We start from the raw sequence: 6,000 nt of genomic DNA on the forward strand, positions 1-6,000 counted from the left end.
GTTCGAATTACCTGAAATGGAGTAAGACTGTTAGGGTCTATTTGCGTAGCATTGATAAAGATGATCACCTTACTAAAGATCCACCCACTGATGATACACGACAAACTTGGCTAAGGGAGGATGCTCAGTTGTTTTTGCAACTTCGGAACTCGATTCATAGTGAGGTAATTAGTTTAATTAATCACTGTGAATTTGTTAAGGAATTGATGGATTACTTAGATTTTCTGTATTCTGGTAAAGGGAATATCTCCCATATTTATGATGTTTGTAAGGCATTCTATCGTGCTGAGAAAGAGGATAAGTCTCTCACGGCTTATTTTATGGATTTTAAATGAGTATATGAGGAACTTAATATATTGTTGCTTTTTAGTCCTGATGTGAAAGTTCAGCAGGCTCAACGGGAGCAACTGGCTATTATGAGTTTTCTTGCAGGCCTTCCTTCAGAGTATGAGACTGCTAAATCTCAGATTCTCTCCAGTTCTGAGATTTCCTCTTTGCATGAAACGTTAACACGGGTCCTTCGTACAGAGAGTACTCAATCTTCATAGCCTGCCAGTAGTGCTCTTATTAGACGTAATCCAAATAGACAACAGGGTAATAGAAGAGGAAGTAGAGGAGGAATTACAGGCAACAGAAGTAATCAGCGTAATGGAGAGGCTAGTTCTAATCAGGACTCAAGAGGAGTCATTTGTTATTATTGCCATGAGCTTGGCCATACAAAATATAATTGTCCGCAACTTCAGAGGAAAAATCAGCGATCACAGATGGCAAATATGGTAGCAGAGAATTCTATAGTATCTTCCTCTGAGGAAACTATTTTGGTATCTGCAGAGGATTTTGCACAATTTTCCCGATGTCGAGCATCTCTAAAGCCTTCAGTTCCACATCGCTGCGATCCACAGTCGAGTAAATCCACTACATGCCTTGTGTCTTCTTTATCCAAATGGGTTATTGATTCTGGTGTGACAGATCACATGACAGGTAATTATAGTCTTCTATCTGCTTTTCAGTCTAATCTCACTTCCTCTACTGTTACTTTAGCAGATGGTTCTACTTCTTGTGTCATGGGTTCTGGAACTGCGAACCCAACTTCATCAATTTCTTTGTCTTCTATTTTGTGTCTACCAAAATTCTCTTTTAATCTACTTTCTATTAGTAAACTTACTCGTACCTTAAATTATTCTGTTTCCTTTTTTCCTGACCAGTGTTTGTTTCAGGATCTTACGACGAAGCAGATTATTGGTAGAGGAAGAGAGTCAAGTGGTCTTTACATTCTGGAAAATCATGTACCGCGGTCGCTTGTTTGCTCCAGTACCTTAACACCTCTTGAAGCTCATTGTAGATTGGGTCATCCTTCTTTGTCTACCATGAAGAAGCTGTGTCCTCAATTTCTGTCTTTATCAGTACTAGAATGTGACTCGTGTCAGTTTGCAAAACATCATCGTTTTCCTTCTGTATCTAGAGTCAATAAACGGGCTTCATCCCCTTTTGAGTTAGTTCATTCTGATGTTTGGGGTCCTTGTTCTGTTACATCTAAAACTAGATTTCGTTATTTTGTTACTTTTATTGATGATTACTCTCGTGTTACCTAGTTATATTTAATGAAGAATCGTTATGAGTTGTTTTCTATCTTTTGTGCCTTTTGTAATGAAATCAAAACTCAATTTAATATTTCTGTGCGCATATTAAGAAGTGACAATGCCAAAGAATACTTTTCAGCACAATTTCAGCCTTATATGACACAAAATGACATTCTTCATCAGTCTTCCTGTGTGGATACCCCATCCCAAAATGGCGTGGCCAAAAGAAAAAATCGTCATCTTCTTGAGGTAACTCGTGCTCTTCTTTTTCAGATGAAAGTACCTAAACACTTTTGGGCGGATGCAGTTTCTATGGCATATTTTTTGATCAATCGTATGTCGTCTTCTGTCCTTAATGGGGATATTCCTTATACTACTCTGTTTCCTACAAAATCTTTGTTACTTATTGAACCCCATATTTTTTGTTGTACCTGTTTTGTGCGTGATGTTCGTCCACAGGTTACTAAATTGGATCTAAAATCTCTCAAATGTGTCTTCCTTGGGTACTCCCGGCTCTAAAAAGGGTATCGTTGTTTCTCTCCTACTCTTAATCGTTATCTTGTTTCTACAGATGTCACATTTTTTGAGTCCACTCCATTTTTTCCTCCATCATCTGTGTATGAGAGTCAGGGGGAGGAGGATGATCTCTTAATATATACTGTCTAACCAATGTCTAGTCCTCTCCCACAGCCTGTTCCTTCTGTCTCTAAACCTACTCGACCTCCCGTTGTTCATATTTATTCTAGGAGATTGGAGATTCCTGACTCAGATCCTCCACCAGCTACTTCGTTGGGAGATCCTGTACCTCATACTGATCATGATTCTGATCTAGACTTACCCATTGCTCTTCGTAAAGGTAAATGTTCATGTACTTACCCTATCTCTTCTTTTGTTTCTTATAATCCATTGTCTTCTTGTTCTCGGTGTTTTGTTACTTCTTTAGACTCTGTTCCTATCCCTAATACTATTGATGAGGCACTGTCTCATCTTGGCTGGTGTGATGCTATGAAATAGGAAATGGAGGCTTTAGATGCTAATGGTACATGGGAACTATTGCCTTTGCCCACTGGTAAGAAAGCTATTGGTTGCAAATGGGTATTTACTGATGAGTAAATCCTGATGGTTCTGTGGCTAGGTTAAAAGCACGCCTTGTAGCAAAAGGATATGCTCAGACATATGGGGTTGATTACTCTGATATTTTTTCTCCTGTAGCTAAACTTACTTCTATTCGCTTGTTTATCTCTTTAACAACTACATATGATTGGCCCCTGCATCAATTGGATATCAAGATTGCTTTCCTTCATGGTGATCTTCAGGAGGAGGTGTATATGGAGCAACCACCTGGGTTTGTTGCTCAGGGGGAGTTGGGTAAAGTTTGTAGGCTTCGGAAGTCTCTTTATGGCTTGAAACAAAGTCCTAGGGCATGGTTTGGGAGATTCAGTGAAGCAGTACAGGAATTTGGTATGCAAAAGAGTAAGTGTGATCACTCAGTATTTTATAGGCAATCTGAGGCTGGTCTAATTCTCTTGGTAGTCTATGTGGATGACATTATCATCACTAGGAGTGACTCTGCAGGTATTTCATTTCTTAAAACCTTCCTCCAAACTCAGTTTCAGACCAAAGACTTGGGATTGTTAAAGTATTTCTTGGGTATAGAAGTTATGAGAAGTAAGAAGGGTATTTTCTTGTCTCAAAGAAAATATATCATCGATCTATTGATAGAGACAGGAAAATTAGGTGCTAAGCCTTGTAGCACACCAATGACTCCAACTTTACAACTGTTAGCAGGGGATAGTGAGAAGATTGGTAGGAAAATTGAACTATCTTACAGTCACTCGTCCTGACATTGCTTATGCCGTTAGTGTGGTAAGTCAGTTTATGTCTTCCCCAACTATTGCTCATTGGGAAGCCTTGGAACAAATCTTGTGTTATCTGAAGGGCGCTCCAGGAAGAGGTTTGCTATAAGGTAATCATGGGCATTTGAATGTTGACTGGGCTGGATCTAAGGTTGACAGGAGGTCAACTACTGGATATTGCATTTTTATTGGAGGAAATTTGGTGTCTTGGAGAAACAAGAAGCAGAGTGTAGTTTCTCGATCTAGTGCTGAATCCAAATACAGAGCCATGGCACAATCAGTATGTGAGGTAATGTGGATACTTCAATTACTAGATGAGACAGATTTTAAGACCTCCTTGCCTGTGAAATTGTGGTGTGATAATCAAACTGCTTTTCATATTGCTTCTAATCTGGTGTTTCATGAGAGGACCAAACATATTGAGATTGATTGTCACTTTATTCGTGAAAAGATTTAACAACAGATCATCTCAACAGGACACATCAAAACTGGAGAGCAGTTAGGAAATATTTTCACAAAAGCTCTAAATGGAGCTAGGATTGACTACATTTGTAACAAGTTAGGCATGATTAACATCTATGCTTCAACTTGAGGGGGAGTGTTATGGAAAGTCAATCACTATGTTATGGAAAGTCAATCACTATATTATTTCTCTGTATATTCTGTATTCTGTATTCTTATTTAGGATTTTTTATTTAGGATTTCTTCCTAATTAGTAGAACACAATTATAGGAATCAATTGTATATATATACCCATGTACAGATTAATTGAAATCAATGAGAATCATCTCTTTCTACTCATCTCTTTCTACAATTTCAATTCCATGAGTATTGCCTGTTTTGGAGGGCTGAGGAGGGGCTATATGATGTTGATGAGATATGAATTGAGATTAGTGATTTAGAAGTGTTATTTGAACCCTTTTTGCAGGTTGAGTAGGTACTAGTTACAGAAGAAATTCTGTCAAATTTTCTACAAAATGTAGGCTGTCTTTTGACTCTTTTAAAATTTTGTTTTAAGTAAATATTAATAAATTTGTAATATAATTATTTAGTTTAGCCGGGTCAGCTTTCCTCCTCGTCTCAACTGCCGCAGTGACTTATAGAGTACAGTTAGTAGATATTGATTTTATTTATAATTTCAATATATATATATATATATATATATATATATATATATATATATATATATATATATATATATATATATATATATATATATCCAAGGCTTGTTTATGCAACACTTATAAATATATGTATATAGTTAATTATTAGACAGGGCTTATATTGGATATGTATTTGATGTCCTTGTTGTGTATGTTGTTTTATGGCAACTTGGAGTAGTGTTTGTGAGTTAGTGTACTTGTGGTGTGTATATAGATATGAGTAGGATGGGTAGACGCAGTTGGAGCTTGACTCCCTGGGACTCGATTCTTTTTGTAGATAAGTCGGGGTGAGGCGCAGCTCTAGTTGATCTCGCTGACCCTCACATTTAGATATTAAGAGAAAGTCCAGTTTTGAGTTGATCTCGATGGCAAAAGTTGAAATTAAGAGAGCTGTATAGGGAATCAGCTCTCATTTATATATATGTGTGATTATGAATTTAATACACTGGTGTGTGAGTGTTCTAAATTGTCTTTGATATAATTATGACTTGACTTGTTTGATTTATGTGAAGATATTGCATTTCATTATTAAGGATATACTATACTTAGATAGTTATAAAAATTGTATGTAAAATCAATATCTTACTCTATGAGTCAAACGCTTACTCCCACCCATTTTTCCAGGCTTTAGGAAGACTTTTTCTTTGTGACTCACCTGTTTTCTTTCTTGCTGGTTCATTAGCTACTATATCTATATTTCATGTTGTTCATTTGAACTCTAAAACTCCGCATATGCTAGACTATTTTATTTAGCTTGGAACTATAAAAGATTATTTATTTGAGATTATAAACTCATTAACTTATGCATGTGTGAATATGTGGGATGAATATTTAACTTGGATGAGGAAGCTGAGCTCCCAGTTGATTTTCTTTTTTTTATTGATTAAGGATTATAAGAGTGAACTGAGCTCTATATATTTATATATTGTGTGATTACAGGTTAGGTAAGTTGAGAACTCTCTGTTAGATGATCCAGGTTATAGTCGGACTTTGTTCGATTGATCACTTGAAATGGGCTCAAAATATGGGTTTCAAGGTTGAGTTAGAGAATCGTTAGGCTTACTATAAGCTTTGAGGGCTTTATGCTGACCCAAGTCCTAATGTCGGTCGGGCTCATAATTTGGGTCGTAACATTATTAATAAATTTTAACTTAATAATGTAAATATTATTTCTAAAATTATGAAATTATGAATTTAAACTCTATTAAAAAAATAATTAATAATTAAAAATTATGTTTAAACTTGTGATTGCTATTTAAGGAACTAATAAGTCTAATGGTCAAAATCAAATATTTTATTTCCAAATTTGATAGCCTATTTTTAAATTACCACCTAATAAAAGTGGAAGATAGAGATGGTAATGAATTAGGTATTTGTAGGTATCTGACTCGAGTGAATTAG

The sequence above is a fragment of the Hevea brasiliensis genome, chromosome 14 (assembly GCF_030052815.1).
Source record: "Hevea brasiliensis isolate MT/VB/25A 57/8 chromosome 14, ASM3005281v1, whole genome shotgun sequence".
Lineage (NCBI taxonomy): Eukaryota > Viridiplantae > Streptophyta > Magnoliopsida > Malpighiales > Euphorbiaceae > Hevea > Hevea brasiliensis.